Source organism: Mustela lutreola, chromosome 14, assembly GCF_030435805.1.
Source record: "Mustela lutreola isolate mMusLut2 chromosome 14, mMusLut2.pri, whole genome shotgun sequence".
Lineage (NCBI taxonomy): Eukaryota > Metazoa > Chordata > Mammalia > Carnivora > Mustelidae > Mustela > Mustela lutreola.
The window spans coordinates 59,169,695-59,186,857 of record NC_081303.1 but is presented as its reverse complement, the minus strand read 5'-3'; the positions used below and the strand labels follow the sequence as shown (position 1 = coordinate 59,186,857).

The window sequence follows — 17,163 nt, the reverse complement described above, 5'->3', positions numbered from 1 at the left end:
AACGTTTAACAACCACATTTTCCTCAAAAGGAACCACAAATTGAACTTGACTTGTATCACAAGCTTATTTACATGGTGCAATATTGGTATAAAAGTCTATTTCAAGCAATCAGCAAAGTCATGCCACTCTTTGAAATCTTTAGGGATTAATGTCATGGGACGTGAAGTAGCTGACAAATATTTTCTGAGATTTGAGTCTTCAGTGCCTACATGCCAGGGGCTAACTGAGAGCTGAGAGACAGCTATGGTTCTCTTTCTGAGGGCCTGAGAAAACTACCGGCAGGCAACAGCGTGCTGTGCTGTGCTGTGCTGAACAGTGTTCTTCTCACACAGAAGCCACATGGAAAGCCATCAGGAGGATAGTGAAGCAGAAAAACACTATCTGGCTTCCTCCTGCGTACCAGAGATATAACTCTGCTGATTCCCATCCTGAATACCTGGGATGGGCAAGCGGATATTTTGAGGGCCTGTGAGAGCAGATTGAGACTAAGACAATATATTTATAATATCAATTTTTAAATCTAAAGTTGTTGAGGAGATGTGTTAACAGGAAAAGCTACTGGCGTTAGCATTGATTAAAAACAACTGGGAAAAACAAAACAAAACTGGGATACAACTATGACATAGAGATAAAAATTAAACTTTAGACTGAGAATATGAATATAATTCCAATTACAATGAATAATTCATGTTATTCGATCAAGACTACTATTGACAAAGCACAGTAAGGATTATTAATCCTTTAAATGTGAAGGTTTAATCCGATATTTGATTTGAACTTGGTGACATATTTTTAATTTTCATAATTCAGGCTGTTTGTAGTGTGCCCATTTGTACATGTAATGACTTAATTGCTCATCATTTAGATAATAAAAAGAGAGTCAAAATTACCAATTGCAGTGATATTTTTCCTTTTTATACCATGAACTATGTCAGTTAACCTCTGGGCGGTAGAAAAATTAATACACAGTGGCTGAATAATTGATAGGTATTTTTTTTTTTACCTGACAAGATAACTGCTGGGCGGGCCTTCCTTGCCCAGTATCTCCTCCCTCAATGAGCTGCTTTTATCCTCCTGTACCATTGTTCTTTGTTTAAGACTTTAAATCTCAGAGTTTCAATCTAGCCATTATACATTTTTTGCTGTTGAAACAGTGAGAGAAGAACTACAACAACAAGGATTTCTTCTTCTCTTTTTTCTCCTATTTTTTTTTAATTTTTTATTTTTTATAAACATATATTTTTATCCCCAGGGGTACAGATCTGTGAATTACCAGGTTTACACACTTCACAGCACTCACCAAAGCACATACCCTCCCCAATGTCCATAATCCCACCCCCTTCTCCAAAATCCCCTCCCCCCAGCAACCCTCAGTTTGTTTTGTGAGATTAAGAGTCACTTATGGTTTGTCTCCCTCCCAATCCCATCTTGTTTCATTGATTCTTCTTGTACCCACTTAAGCCCCCATGTTGCATCACCACTTCCTCCTATCAGGGAGATCATATGATAGTTGTCTTTCTCTGCTTGACTTATTTCGCTAAGCATGATACGCTCTAGTTCCATCCATGTTGTCACAAATGGCAAGATTTCATTTCTTTTGATGGCTGCATAGTATTCCATTGTGTATATATACCACATCTTCTTGATCCCTTCATCTGTTGATGGACATCTAGATTCTTTCCATACATAGTTTGGCTATTGTGGACATTGCTGCTATAAACATTCGGGTGCATGTGCCCTTTTGGATCACTACAGCCATACCACCCTGAACGCGCCCGATCTCGTCTGTCTCCTATTTTTTTGTTTTTCTCCGTCCCTTGTCCTTCCTTTTCTTCCCTTTCCTCTTCCCTCCATCCCTTCTTCTCTCCCTCCTTCCTTCCTTCCTTCCTTCTTCCTTTCTTTCTGTGGGAAGAGAAAACCATCAACCTAAATGGTTGCTCTCTCACTAGCCTAAACTGTAAACTCAAAAATTCTACGTTCAGTGGAAGAACGGCCTCTATAGTAGAATAACACAAGGGAGAAGGAAGTTGACATGGGATTTGGGGACATCAATCTTCAACATCTATAAATGTGGATCTTACATTAGTCTTAGTTGTATAGCCCAGCATCCAACTCCTACGTTGAGAGTACACAGACAAGGAAAAAGAAAGCAAAAAACCTGACGCTTCAAAACTCAGCTATTCAGGACATTGTTGCTGTCATCACAGAACGTTAACTGCTGTAGATCACTCTACTTTCACTTTGAGGGTTAGCCTAGAGGGTAACAACTAGTGCAGTGCTATCACTGATGCCCAAGAATCAGTGTCTCAGGACAAGAAAGATATTCCATGGTGTAATAATTGGTAAGAAGGAAAAATATCGGGTAGCCATACAAGTCTGGCAAATGCCTGCAACTAATCCTTTTGGAACTACCATGAAAGTCATGTACCTTCTCTAACCAAAAAGTGCACAGGTTCTCGTTCTCAGTTTGTTTGTTGTTGTTAAATATGAAAATACAGAGCTCGTGTTGGGATCTCAGGGCAGTAGGTGTACAAAGAACACATTGTGAAATATGTTTTTGCTTAAACATTTAGTGGGATTGGAATGAATGGTCTAAAGTCAACTCTGGCAAAAATATACTTTGCTTGATTCCTTAGAACTTGCAGTTCTAGGGAGTCTTCTTATTCTCTTTTCTCAAAAGATTTCTCAGATCAGTTCGACTCCTTTCCTGCCATTGTGTCCCTGTGGTTTACAGACAAAACTCTTCGGTGTGCTCTCTTAGTGCATTCACCCGCCCATCTAGAAAAGAGGAAGCACATCTCATGTTTTCCAAATTTACATTTTTCCCATAGTAGTAAGATTTAGCATAATGTCATTCATCTTTCCTTCTCTGTGCTGTAGTAGTTTTATATAGTCAGGTGGCATTTTCCCTGGATGTCTGATTTTCTCTTAATGATGTGCATTTCTTTTGCATTTTGGATACTATTCTTTCAGAGCTATGCTTTTGAAATCTTTTCTCTGAAATACTGCTCTATCCTTCCATTATCAACAGAAATTACCAATTTCCAAAATTGTTAATTTTTACTTTCTTGATTTATTCATTTTGTATGCTTTTGTGAAGGTTCTTTTCTTTAAAAATTGAGGTCATGAACATGTTCTACAATTTCTTCCCTTTAGTTTTGAAGTTTAAGTTTATCTAGAATTGAATTTTGTGTGTAAAGTAAGGAAATAAGTTTACTTTCATATAATAATAAAGTTCCCATCCTTATGGGAACAATTTAAATAATTGTTCCAAAACAATTATTTTAAAGACTTATGATATTATCATTGTAATATAGCAGTGTTTACTGTATCTGTTCACCTCTTTCAGGAGTTTCTATAATGCTCTATATTTTAATTGGTTAATTAATCTACAAGACAGCACCACAGTGTCAAGTACCTGAGTTTCGTATCAAATACTGACATCCGGTAAGCCTAGACATCCAAACATACTTTTTTTCAGACTACTTTTAGAAATTGACTTCCTCATTTAAATTTTATACTTATTTTCTGAAAAATCTTGCAAAGGTATTTGTAATGGGTCTATAGAATTATTTTGGGGAAATTAATATATTTACAATATTGAGTTGTCCCTGGCAAAACGTTTGGCTAACTTTTATTGAACGTACTGTGGAAGGCAGAGTATATACCTTCCACACTGTAATGTTAGTCAGAATGTTATGCTATATTAAGAAAATTTCTATGTTATTGCTATTTCTTTCTTCTTTAAATAAAACATTGCAAGAAAAATATAAACAGGCTAGACACATGCTGACTGTAAGTTATAATGGATGAAGAAAAGGTTCTCCTAGAATTGCTTATGGATTTACAATTTGATGAAGAACTTGGAGTTTTGGAGCCTTTGGCTTCAAATTACAAGGCATAAGAGTTAGAAGCTGTGACCCTGAAGTATGGTCTTCTGAAAAGATAAATATTTGTCTCAAACTCCTCGTAGGACACATCTTCTTTTATGAGTTTCTACCCTGTGATGGAGGCCAGCATAGAATGAGTCAGCATATAAAAGGGCACAAGGTCCCAACCAAGCTGCTTGTTTCATAAAGCAAAACAAGTTGACAGATGAGCAGAACACAGAGACTGCTTAATATAATATAAAGCCCTCAGGCTTAACAACAGGATCTGTAGTTGTAGACAAGATCTGTAGTTGCATGTACATAGAAATGACCAGAAACAAATGGACTTTTTTTGAGGAGTTGTCTCACTAAGCATTGTATTGTCAAAACACAAAAAGTAAAGCATGGCCTGTAAAACTTAAAATTGTTCAACCCTTAGAGCACAAGTAAGAAGTAGGCCAAAAATGTTGTGCATCACCTAAATGACAGCTGATCTGAAGATTCGCATCTTTCAGCAACTCTGGAAAAGCCTTAGGTATTATCTCTAAAATACTACTTCTTTTCCAACTTTATTTCCTCTTTTATAGACTGTGATTAGCTAATTTTGTATCTTCTCATTCTATTTTTCATGCCCTATAATATCTGTTAGTTCTTTCTATATTTATATCTCTCTGTGCTTCACTTTAGTTAGTCACATCAAAAATTCCAGCAATTTAGTGTGTGTCTAATCTGCTAGGGGTTTTTGTTTTTAGAACTTAGAAACAATTTTTTTTTCATGTGTGAATGTGCTTGTGTAAAATACAACTATAAAGTTTCCAAATTTCATAAGCTTGGGTGCCTGGGTGGCTCAGTGGGTTAAAGCCGCTGCCTTCGGCTCAGGTCATGGTCTCAGGGTCCTAGGATCGAGTCCCACATCGGGCTCTCTGCTCAGCAGGGAGCCTGCTTCCCTCTCTCTCTCTCTCTCTCTCTCTCTCTCTGCCTGCCTCTCCATCTACTTGTGATCTCTCTCTGTCAAATAAATAAATAAAATCTTTAAAAAAAAAAAAAAAAGGAGTGCAGGAAGCAACTTTATAAAAAAAAAATTTAATAGGCTCTTTTTTAATCTTTTGTTCCTGGCTCATTTTTTGTGATTCCTTTTTTATTTCATATGTATTTCCTACATAATAATCTTATATTTCAAATCTAATGATTTCAGTGTTTTTAAATACTTGGGGACTGTACCTAAGGTTTGCTTTTTTTTTTTTTTTTTTTTAACCTTAATTTTCAGAAAACAGTAACAAAATGGTTATTTGCTTTCAAGGTTATCCTTCCTTTTGTTTTTGCTTATTGCCTTAGTGTCCCTGTTCTTATTTTGGTGTACTGCTTTTCATTCTATTTTTTTAGTCAAATTTGCTTTTATTTTTATTTTGTAGCTCAGCTAAAAAGTTTCTAATATATTAAGCTCTGCCTGCTGCAATTTGTATAGATTATACTTTCATTTAGAGAGATGACTGTTCAGAGTACCCAGTTCACATTATTGCCACCAACAGTGAATTATTTTCAGCCTAATCATATTATAAAACACATAAATTCATTTCATCTAAATTTTTACATGTGATTAGCTTTAAAATTCAGTTAGCACACGTAGAAGGAATGTCTACTGCAAGCCATGAACTTTGTTCAATACTATCTCAGTATTTTTAGTGATTAAAGTTCTCATGGGGTGACAGATATGAAATCAATCAATTAATAAAGTATAATAGGAAATAACTAGATAAATACCACGCAGTGTTAAGATGGTGATGACCATAATATTGTGTTGTCGCAACCATAAACTCTGACTGATATGTGAGGTTTAAAGAAGGCAGTGTGGGAATACAGAGAAATGAGAATTTATATGTGCCTGTAGGGGTCAAGAAAGGCTTCACAGGAACAATGCAGACTGAAAAAATATTGAGAAAATGAATATAGCTTAAAGTCATGTAGGGTCAAGTGGGCAGAATAGTTTTCAGAGGAGAAAAAAAATCATATATTGAAACACTTCTACTTTATTATGTCATCATTGGGGATTTGGTAAAGAATTTCAGTTTCCAGTAAATGCTAATAGTGCTATTTAATAATGGGAAGTAAAAGGAGAGTTAATAAGATTAATAAAGAGTGATTTGAGAGAACCTCAAAAGTAGATGATTAACTTGTAAGTAGCGGAATCGGGATGACGATGAGGGAACAGAGTATTAATAATAGATTAAATATTGAAAATGGATGGCATCTAGGATGGTTTCTGGTTTGTAATTTGGGCAAATGATTAAGGAGAATGTCATTAATCAATATTAGAAATACAGGAGAATAAGAAGGAGACTCTTGAAGATGTTTAATTTTGGATTAACTTGAAAATGATCATGAACATTTAGGAAATGATGTTTAATGTTAAGTATATAAAAATAAAATTTAGCATGAAGTGAGATAAAATGAGATGTGAATTACTGACTTCCAGTTTTTGCATGGTTTTTCTTTGGAGAGTGTATAAAATATAAAGAAGAAGTGAGACGGAGTCTTGAGCAAGCCAGTACTTACAGAATAGACAGACAGTAGAATAGTAGCCTACAGAAGTAAATTGCAATATCTTTTGTTTTCCTATTCTTAGTACATTCTTTATTTTGTATTTGTATAATTTGAAAATGACTGGACTAATTTTAGATACATGTTTGTAGCCAAAATATAAATCTTCTCTCAAGTTGACAAATTGTTTACTTACTTCTATAGAATAGGTATGTTGATGATGTTTTATCATGCTATTTTAAGAAATTGTTCTATTGGGCGCCTGGGTGGCTCAGTGGTTAAGCCGCTGCCTTCGGCTCAGGTCATGATCTCAGGGTCCTGGGATCGAGTCCCGCGTCGGGCTCTCTGCTCAGCAGGGAGCCTGCTTCCTCCTCTCTCTCTCTCTGCCTGCCTCTCTACCTGCTTGTGATTTCTCTCTGTCAAATAAATAAATAAAGTCTTTAAAAAAAAAAAAAAGAAATTGTTCTATTGTTATGAAAAATTAACCTAATAAGTAAACTTCTTAACATTAAAACAAAACTTATACTATGGCTCTGGATTTTGAAATGATGAGAATTTCTTAATGTTCTCAGTTCTGTTTGTCATCCTGCTTATTATTATTATTCCTCCCATCATCTATCATAAGGGTACTCATATTGTAATGTTTTATATTGGTGAATACTATTATGTTTGCAATGCTTGTGTTTGATAAAAATCTGTTGTATTTCCTTTTTCTCTTCTTTTTAGAACTGCTTTAAACATAGTAATTTTCTTTGTTCCCCAATTCTAAAACCACATAATTTGCTGTCTCTTAGCAACAGAGTAGAGAGGCTACCCAATGCATTTATTTATGTGCTTGATTTCTGAAGAGAAGTACACATACTATATATCATTCAAGGAGTGCCTGAAAGCACTTTCCCTAGTCAACAAGACTGTTTTCATTGGCTAACTAAAAAGGTTTAATGCATTTTGCTTGGCTTATTTTTTAAGAGATTCCAAAATATTTAATCATACTTGTTATAAAAAATAGGTTGAGGGTTGAAACCACTCTCCCCCACCAAAATTTTAAAGTGAATTCAGAGTAATAGAGAACAACGGCTAAGTAAGACTTATTTTAACTGGAGTGCTGACTGAATGCCAAATTTAAGACAAATGTGAATAAAGTTCCTTTTAAAAGGAACAGTCTGTAATCAATAAGTTCACCTCTAAGAATCTATGAGAATACTTGCAAATCCAGTGACTCTCCTGATCCATTTTGGGCAACTTAATTCACTTTAAGTTGAAAATTTACTAATTAAAATACCCAAAGATATAACTATAAACTGTGACCCTGACTTAGCAATTACTGCTCTTTTCTCTCCAATATCAGGACTGCTTTAATTTTTGGAAGATGTAATGGGAACAGAGCTGGGGCTGTGAGTTTGCTGGTATTTTAGCTTCCTGTAGTCACCCTCAAAAATTGCTCCAAGTTTAATGGCTTAAAACTACACAAATATTCCTATATAGTCTTGAGGAATGAGCCAAAATCAAAAAGATCTGTCGAGCTGTTTCCTCCAGAAGGTTCTGAGGGGAGCATCTATTGCCTTGCAGTTTCCTGCTTTTACTGACTGCCTGGACTCCTTGGCTTGAGCCCTTTCCTCTGCCTTCAAGTTGTATCTCTCCAGTCTCTGCACCTGTCACTGGAGAGCTCTCTTCTCTGATTCTGACTCTTCATGGGTCCCTCTGATAAGGTCCCTCACAATTACGTTGGGACCTATCCGGATAATCCCGGATGGTCTTCTCTTCTCAAGATCTTTAATTTAGTCACATCTGCAAAATCTCTTTTGCTGTAAAAGATAACATTCACAGGTTCCAAGGATTAAGACATAGACATATTTGGAGGACCGGTATTCAGGTTACTGCAGGTGATTTGTTCTCTTTTTGCCTGCTTTGAACTTCTCTCCTCTCCTCAAGGAACTTTTCCTCACAAAATCCTCCTTTTTATTGTATGTTCCTTTTTATATGTTTGATGTCATGGAGGGGTCATAGACTTGTGAAACTAGCCCTTCTAATCTTTGAAAAAAACTGCATATGGTTATTTAACACTACATTTTGAATTTTCACATGTTTTATTTTGGGGTCTAATTGCCATTTGAATTTTAACATTTGTTACATGTGAAAACCTGGGGAAAGAACATTTCAGATACAGAGAAGAGCATGTTCAAAAACTCTGTGGCATGTGTAAGTTTGACAATGTTCAGGGAGAGAAAGGAATTTGAGAGGGCTAGAATTAGCATTGCTAGATAAAATAGAGGATACTCAGTTAAAATTGAATTTTAAATAAAAAGATACATACCTTTTTCCTTTTTTTATTTCCTAGTACTATATCCCAACTATTACCTGGCACATACTTTAAAAAGAGGGTTTTTTTGTTTTGTTTTGTTTTTTGTTTGTTTGTTTTTTGTTTGTTTGTTTTAAATCTGAAATTTAAATTTAACTGCATGTTTTCTCTTTTTCTTCATTTTTTGGTTAAGTCTGGCAACCCAGGACAAGATCATGGTGAATAAGGGTATGTGTAGTTGATGAAATTAGAAAAATAAGAGTTCTATTATTCAGGGACCACAAAGCCAATGTAAAATGTTTGCAAATTTTTGCAGTTCAAAGCCATTGGAATGTTTTAAACCTTCAAATGATAGATCTAATCTTACTTATATTCCTGGATGATTACACTGGTGTCATTGTGGAAGAAAGGTCATGAAAATCAATGCTTGAAATTGAGGAGACAGTATGAGTAGCTCTTTGATCAGTCTTGGTGAGAGATTATGGTGACTTGAATTTGTAATTCAAGAGGTAATGAAAGTTGAGCAAAGTGTCATTCACTTGGGATACACGTGTTCCAACTCAGTGAGGGGCATAGTGAACGTGGTTGGGAAGAGAACAGATTAATGTAGATTCAAACAGGATGTACCCAAGATTGGGAAAAAACTTCTCAAACATCCAACCTGACTGAGTATGTTAAGTGGTGGACAGGAACTTTTATAAAAACTAACTCTGGGGAAGTGATTAAATTTCTCTCTAATAAGGAATAACAATATGAAATAAATAAAATTTCCATATCTCTATCATTTCATGATATAGGGAGGAATTTCAAGAGTGTTAGCATGTTTTAAGAAGATTCTATTTTTTCACCTATTATAAAGGTGCCTGGGTATATATTGTATTTTACAACTATAAGAAATCAACTATTAAAACTTTAGCACCGTTTTTGAAGAGAAATTCAGTTTCCTACTTTTTATTATATTTTCTATCATTAAATAGGTTTTATCAGCAAATGTATCAGCCACAGTATTCTCGTTATTTTTTCCTCATAAATTAGTTGAACATAAAGCTCTAAGTATGAATTTCACAAAACATTATGTTGAGTAAATAATTACATTTTATAAATAGAATAATGTAGTTTTTGCTATGATAAGTAATTGAAAAAAATCATTAGTAAAATAAACTATGCACACAAGATAGTTTCATTGCCACTTTATAAAAGATTATGAATTATTTTTAAAAATTATGTATATTATTCCCTATATAATCATGTCATTTTAAAAAAGAGGTACAAAAATCAGGTAACAAGATAATTTTACATATACCACAAAACAAATGAAGAATTTAAAAAGCCCTAATGCTTACAATATTTGTCTTTTCCCTCAAAATTTTAACTCAAAATTGTGCATTTGCTTTAATTTCAAGGAACAAAAGTTACCTGGAACTAGTAAATATGTTTAATATGTTGTTTTTTATTACTAACGTATTACAGAAACATATATATCAAATGTATGCCATTATCTCATTAGTGGGGATTCTCCAGTAGGAGTTACCTATTTAACATGAATATATTTAAAGTTCATGATTGTTTTCCAGATGAATTGTGCCTTTTAAACTGATACTAGCGATGTGTCACTGTTTCTGTTATATAGCATTAATGCTACTTCATCAGTTAATAAGATTATTAAAATCTGATGTCTGAAATTTAGAAAAAAAATGTAGGACCCTTATTTATTTATTTATTTATTTATTTATTTTTATTTTTATATGTTATGTAACCTAAAATTTTTCTGTGATTTATCTAATCATTCAGCTAAAGAAGGTTTGTGCTGTCCACACATTAAATTTCCTTTAGGTCTTCATAAACTTTAGCTATGTTTCCATGACCAAAATAAAGGCTTTCTTTCCTCTCTGATCCTGTTTTGACATCTCTCAGTTACACCAAATGTCTAAATTAATTTTGCTTGAACCTATGGTCTATAAAGTGATTGACTCATATTCTGAGAACCTACTTTATGTCCTCTCAGACTGTATCTCTCACAACAGGGTAGCTATAATATCCATATTTTACAAATGACAAAACTGGAATTTAGGATGATTAAGAAATTCAGCTAGTAAATTATAGTACTAGAATCTCCACCCAGATCTTTTTACCATACAAATTTGACTACCGCTCACTAGATCCTGTGGATTTCATTATATCAAGTCCATTTAGTATAAAAAGAGCCATCAAACTTTTAGCTATTAGATATAGAAGAAATTGCTGTCCGTGCTTACCAAACCTTAAGATTTTCAAAACTTCCTAATAATGAGATTTAAAAATGCTCCTTCAGCCTCCTCAGATTTATTGATCTTTTTCATAAATTATATTATTATAAAAGAATTTCTCTGTGTTAAAGATTCAACTGACATTACAGAGGGTTGGTGAGGAAGTGAATTTAGCCTTCTGAGATTTGTTAATGACTTATCAACCAATAATTCCCCATGTCCAGCAATACTATCAATAAGCAGGATGATTTATTAAGAACTAAGAATTCAACAGAAAACAAAAATCAATGCTCTGTCTCTTTTTGGAATCAACATTTATTTTATGCTATTGGTTAAAATAAAGTACTAAGACATACCAATCGATTTGGATACATATTACTTAAGTCTACTCTAGGTAATTAATATCATTGATTTCTTGAGCATAAAATATATCAGTCAAATAAAAGTGCTTTTCTTAGTAAATATCAAAAGTGCAGATAAAAAATAAGGAGACTTTAAAAGTCTACTGTTAACAGATAAGGCATATAGAGTTAATGGACTGTGGACCCTACAATCCATCAATTGTCACATAGCTGCTATCTAGTGATAAAATCAATGCAAGTGCTTTCAAATACACAGCACTGCTTCATTGAGAACTCTAACCTCAATATGTCATCACACAGGTATTTAAACATCAGGAAAGATGTAGAAAAGCTTCAAATGGTTTTGAACTTGAAAAGCCTGACAAAAGATTTATATATTTTACAGATTTGTTTTCTTCTAGCTCAGTACACAATTTCAGAATATATCAATCCATCAACCATTTTTCAAATGGTTGTAAATAAGTTGTAGCCAGGATTTTACTACATCTTACACTGACTAGTTAAATGTATTCCCTGACTTAAAAGAAGATAGAGAAAATGTATAACTCCCAGAGTACATAGATAAGCTTCCTATCCAGTATCTATTGTTAAGATATATGATTTTGAGTTTTAAAATTAAAGTCATCTTAAAACATTTCCCTTTAAATAATGTGATTTTCTGCATCAACACTCCCCAAAAGCAGTGATCTAAAAGTTATAAATGGGCTTAGAATGAATTTAAATTGAAATCCGATTTATATAGTGTGGAGAAATTTTAGTTCTAAAATAATCTATTTTTGTTTGGTGTGTTAGGGATAAAGATTGTTGTATAAACCTCACACATGATTTTTAGTATAGCAAATGTAACTGCCATGTAGAAAAATTGTTGCTCCTCTAATCATTACATTGGAGGGATATTGACTTATTTCCATGCCCCTGGGGTTAAGATATTATTTCATCAAGATTCATGCTAGAACTAGAGAATTCTTTTGCAGTTAATTAAAAGTTGATTCAAAATCAAAACAATGTAGATGCACAAATACATAAGAGTAACACAACCCATGATTAAGAAAACAGCATCAGCTATTTTTCAAAACCTTGTAATTTTCTTTCACATGTTATCATTTCATGTCAATAGTATTAATACATGCACTATTGGTGAATTTGGGAACATTAAAGAAAACTATACTTGGCAAATTCAGTTTCTCTATTTAGATGACTTAATCTATTGAATACATTTTATTTAATTCTTATGGTTTAATAACGTGAATGAACATGTGGTATACTTTCTCTTTCATAGGGAAAACAGAGGACTGACTAGAAGATTGATTGGGCCAGCAGAGCACAAATAGATATTAAGCAAAAGGATTATACAGAGAGCAATCTTGATTCTCAGTGCTGTTTTTAGTCTTACTCTTTTTTAAAGATTATGTATTTATTTTTAGAGAGAGACAGAGGGAGAACACAGATGGGGGGAGGGACAGGGGGAGAAACCTCAAATTGACTCTGCGCTGAGCATGGAGCATGATGTGGGGCTTGATCTCAGAACCGTGAGATCAAGACCTACGTAGATATCAAGCATCAGTCATTTAACTGACTGAGCCACCCAGGCACCCCACTGCTTTTATTCTTTTAACTGCATTGTCTACCAAGAAAATACTGACTGGAAATTTCTGATTGACTTCTTTTCAGAAGAAATTTTTTGTCTATATATATAATAAACAATACAGTTAAAATCATCTATACTTGGAAGCATATCACTTCATACATGTACATAAGTTCCTGCAAGATAATGTAATTGGTCAGATGATTGGACAGCATGCTCATTTTAGACTATTAGAATTTGTAGAAATATTCAGAAATTAGAATCAGGATTAAAATAAGAAAAATTTTAAAAATTGGTAATATGTAGGGCGCCTGGGTGGCTCAGTGGGTTAAGCCACTGTCTTTGGCTCAGGTCATGATCTCAGGGTCCTGAGATCAAGTCCCACGTTGGGCTCTCTCCTTGGCGGGGAGCCTGCTTCCCTCTCTCTCTCTCTACCTGCCTCTCTGCCTGCTTGTGATCTCTGTTAAATAAATAAATAAAATCTTTAAAAAAAAATAAAAAAAAATAAAAATTGGTAATATGTATTAGTTTTGTAGATATATTCAAAAGCTTTATGTTTAGAACATTTTTATTATAAAGAAAAGAGATGTAAGACTTTTGCTTTTTGTTTTGTTTTGTTTTTAATTTATTTACTTTTTAAGTTTATTTTTTGTGTATGGTGTGAGAAAATGATTCAGTTTCATTCTTGGGAATATTGCTGTCTAGTTTCCCCAACATCATTGGTTGAAGAAACTTTTTTTTTTTTTTCAGACCAAGAGAAAACCCAGAAATGAGGTGGAGTCTTTTTTGTGTTTTCTACATAGAGTATCATGTTATCTGTGAATAGTGAAAGTCTGGCTTCTTTCTTGCTGATTTGGATGCCTTTTATTACTTTTTGTTGTCTGATTGCTGAGTATAGGACTTCCACTACTATGTAAAATAATAATGGTGAGAGTGGATATCCCTGCCTTGTTCCTGATGGTAGAGAAAAAGCTCTCAATTTTTCCCCATTGAGATGAGATTAACTGTAGGTTTCTTGTATATGGACTTTATTATGTTGAGGTATGTTCCCTCTAAACAAACAAAATCTAAAGCCAGTAGAAGAAAGGAAATAATAAAGATTCAAGCAGAAATGCATGATTTGATATCGATACTGGAAAACAAACAAGCAAAACCAGTGGAACAAATCAATGGAACCAAGAACACTGGTACTTTGAAAAAACTAATAAAATTGATAAACCTCGAGCCAGACTTACAAAAAGAAAAGAAAAAGAACATGAATAAGTAAAATCACAAATGAGAGAGGAAAAATAAGAACAGTTATAAGAGAATACTATGAAAAAAAGACATGCCAACAGAAAGGACAACCTAGTAGAAATGAATAAATTCCTAAAAGCATATAAACTGCCAAAGCTGACAAGGGAAGAAATAGAAAACTTGAACAGACCAATAACCAGCTAAGAAATTGAATCCATAACCAGAAATCTCCCAGTAAACAAATCCAGGGCCAGATGGTGTCACAGGCGCTTTCTATCAAATTTTAAAGAAAAGTTAATACCGATTCTTCTCAAATTATTCCAAGAAATAGAAAATGAAGGAAAACTTCCAAATTCATTCTATGAGGCCAGCATTACCCTGATACCAAAACCAAATAAAAATTCCACTAAAAAAGAGAAGTACAGGCTGATATCCCTGATGAACATGGATATAGAAATTCTCAATAAAATAATAGCAAACTGAATCCAACAATATATTAAAGGAATCATTCACCATGATCAAGTGGGATTTATTCCTGAGTTGCAAAGGTGATTCAATATTCATAAATCAATCAATATTATATACCACATTAATAAAAGAAAGGATAAGAGCCATATAATCATTTCAATAGATGCAGAAAATCATTTGACAAAGTGTAACATCTATGCATTATAAAAACCCTCAACAAAGTAAGACTGTCTTGAATTAAAAGGAAAATAACTGTTAAAAGGAAAATAACTTGGAATATGTGAATCCTACTTTTTTAAAAAAATACTAATTATATTAAGATTACCTTCTCTGTAGTACTGGTATAATTACACTAACAAAGAAGAAGTTGGAGAAAATATAACAACATCAAAAAAGACTGAAAATCTTTTAGATGACACCTAATATATAATATAATTTCATACACATAGGAAATAAAACCATGGAAATAAACAATATATTATAAGGTTTCAGTATTTAGAAAATCTATAATAATTTTTATCTTCATATTATTTGTCTTTGTTTTTGTTTTATTTCTTTTCAGTGTTCCAGCATTCATTTTTGATGCACCACAGCCAGTGCTCCATGCAATATGGGCCCTCCATAATACCCACCACCAGGCTCACCCAACCCCCCCACTCCACTCCCCTCCAAAACCCTGTTTGTTTCTCAGAGTCCACAGTCTCTCATGGTTTGTCTCCCCCACTGATTTCCCCCAACTCACTTCTCCACTCCATCTCCCAATGTCCTCTGTGTTATTCCTTATGCTCCACAAGTAAGTGAAACCATATGATAATTGACTCTCTCTGCTTGACATATTTCATTCATCATAATCTCTTCCAGTCCCATCCATGTTATACAGAAGTTTGGTATTTATCCTTTCTGATGGAAGCATAATGTTCCATTGTATATATGGACCATATCTTCTTTATTCATTCGTCTGTGGAAGGATATCTTGGTTCTTTCCACAGTTTGGTGACTGTGACCATGCTGCTATGAACGTTGGGGTAGAGATGGCCCTTCTTTAGACAACATAATCATTTGTCTTTAAAAAGTATATCGTTTCTCAAAAATTTAATTTATATCAGAAAATGTTTGACACATTTTATAAGTACTTGAAAATGTTATCAAAGCATGACTTTAATTGTTACCGTCATTCTTTTTCCAATAAAAATACAATGGCAATTTTTAGTGTTCTTCCTATTTTAAAAGTTTAAATGAAATGGTATCATATAAGTTTGTTTGGAATAAAATCTGCAACACACCCAAATTAGGTAAAATAAAAAAAAAATCTTGGGATGAGTTGCCTTGAAATTATTTAATTTCAGATTCAAATTCTTCTGTAATTTTCTGACAATAATTATCATATAAATGTGAGTGATATACTTAGAACGTGGAAATCTTACGCTAAGTCTTTAAACATTGGCCCCAAAGTAATCCATATCACATTCCGCTAACAGTTCATTAGCCATACAAATCATAGTTAATATTTGACATCTAGTTTCCAGTCCAAAGGGTTTGGAAGTTGTCCCTCTCATTCTCATGAAAAGAAAAAAGCCAAAGAACCATTCATCACTACCTCTCTTGGATCCAGGAGAGAATTACAGTCAAGGGAAATCAGTGCGCTGAGAAAGTGGAAAGAAGGCAGATGCAGAGCCTATAGTTTATTGGGAGCAGAATCAGACACTGGAGCCAGCATCAGTAATAATAGTAGTAGAAAAAAATGTCACAAGTAGCCCAGGAACTCTCAGGAGAGGCCATACATCAATTCCATAGAGCCATTACTACAGGACTGAAGGAATATGTGGAGGCTGTCTCTTTTCAACACTTCATCAAAACATGATCACTTATCAGTATGGATGAAATTAAATAATTGATATTTACAACAGGAGAATATAAAAAGAAAATAAGACACACGTACCCCCCCACACACACACACTTCTGATACACAGAAGAAGCAGTTTGGAACTTGGAGACTGAAAATCACACTTTTTGATTACCTTTTGGGAATGGCTATTTTAACTGGAGAGTTGATGTGGATGTATATAAACAGTGTGGGGGATGGGGACATTGGCACCCCCTTTCAAGTGAGCCAGTTTTTATGTCAGGTTTATGATGAGTTTTCATTCACTGGCAGTACTGGACCTTATGAGATTTCTAAGGAATTTTATTCCTTAAAACAAAGTTTGGCCAAAGTGGAGAATGCTTGTTATGCTTTAAAGTCAGAGGTTCAGAACTTCCAAAACATAAGCTGGCAGATGTCTTTTCAGTTAAAACCGAAATGATTGACCAAGAAGACATTTCTTAGAATACCATACTCAGCTGTTATACTCTTGAGAGACCAGTTTGTAAGACTGTTCTTTAGTATTTCATTGGACTTTATTGTGGCTTTTACATAGAAATGTTTTCAGTTGTACTTGTTTTAAGATGTACATAAGCTGTGCTTAAAAATTATTGAAACAAATTATTTCTTGTATCTTACTCATCAAAGTTTACATAAAAATGTTTACATATATGCCTGTTTGAATTTTTGCTGGCTTA

General features: G+C 33.8%; 1 pseudogene; it reads left to right on the top strand.

The window, feature by feature from the left end:
* Positions 1-16,930, top strand: part of LOC131814466 (translin-associated protein X-like) — a 91,729-nt pseudogene extending 74,799 nt beyond the window's left edge.
* The last annotated feature ends 233 nt before the right edge of the window (positions 16,931-17,163 follow it).